Raw genomic sequence first — 1,481 nt, 5'->3', positions numbered from 1 at the left:
AGGGATCTCGCGAGAGCTTTACCATTGCGCGCGCGGAACGGGGGACTCTCGCGAGATCGCGCTGCCCGGCCGGAGGGGGGGGATGGCAGCTTCTATCGCGAGACTTCCGGAGCCTCGCGCGCTTCGGGCTTTGGCGGGAGCCCGACGCTACTTCCGCTTCCGGGCGGTGCTTGAGGGGCGGGTGGGATCTGGAGTGGGTCGTTGATACCCGTTTCCAGCTCGGAGTGCCCCGTTTCCAGCCTAAAGTACCCCCTTTTCGACCTATAATAGCCTTATTTCCAGCCTGAAATACCCCGTTTCCAGCCTAAAATGCCCCATTTTTCTCTCGGAATACACTGTTCCCAGCCAGAAATGTTTGGTTTTTAGCAAATGCCTTGTTTCCAGCCTGAAACACCTATAATACCCGTTTCCAGTCCAAAATATCCCATTTCCACCCTGAAATGCCTCGTTTCCAGCCTGCAATACCTCGTTTCCAGCCTAAAATGCCCTGTTTCCAGCCTAAAGCACGCTGTTTCCAGCCTGAAACACTCTGTTTTCCACCTCACCGCTGGAAAGCATCACCTGTTAATGAATCTCGATGAACTTCCTCCCTATGGATCTCTACGTGAAGCCTCGCTGCTTTCCTAGGAGCTGCCCACGCTGTGCCGGGACCGGGGCCGAATCCCAAGGAACAGGCGGACGTTCCGCTCCTGGTTCCCGCTCCTGGCCTTGGGTTTGGCAGCGGCTGCCCCGCATGCATCCCGGTGGAACATGGGCACCGCTCCGACACAGAACGGCTTCAGGATCCAGACACTCCGAGATGCAACAGGATGGGGATCCGGCTGCTCTGACATGGAAGGGGATCAGGATTCGGCCAGGCCAACACGGAGCGGGTTCCGGATCCGGCCAGGCCGATACGGACTGGGTTCAGGATCTGGCTGGACCAGTACGGACCGAGTTCAGGATCCGGCCACTCCAACAGGGAAGGGGATTGGGATTTGGCTGGGCTGACACAGAATGGGATCGGGATCCGGCCAGGCCGACACAGAACGGGATCGGAATCTGGCCGGGCTGACACAGAGTGGGTTCGGGATCCGGCCGGGCAGACATGGAACAGGCTCGGGATCCAGCTACTCTGACAGTGAAGGGGATTGGGATTCAGCTGGGCCAACACAGAACGGGATCGGGATCCGGCCAGGCCAACATGGAATGGGTTCTGGATCTGGCTGGGCAGACACGGAATGGGCTCGGGATCCAGCTGTTCCAACACGGAATTGGATCGGGATCCGGCTGCTCTGACATGGAACGAGATCCAGATCCAGCTGCTCCAACATGGAATAGGATCAGGATTTGGCCGGGCCAACATGGAGCGGGTTCGGGATCCGGCCAGGCCGAACTGGCACCAGACCCTGTGGCGCACGCAGGCATTTGCCTGAGGTGCCCCTGGAGTGACTCCGAGCTGATTCCTGCTGCCCTCCCCCTTTGCCCGTTCCCGGCCCAGC

The sequence above is a fragment of the Tinamus guttatus genome, unplaced genomic scaffold, assembly GCF_059628265.1.
Source record: "Tinamus guttatus ecotype Peru unplaced genomic scaffold, ASM5962826v1 Tinamus_guttatus_pri_ptg000056l, whole genome shotgun sequence".
NCBI lineage: Eukaryota > Metazoa > Chordata > Aves > Tinamiformes > Tinamidae > Tinamus > Tinamus guttatus.
This window is presented reverse-complemented; position numbering follows the sequence as displayed.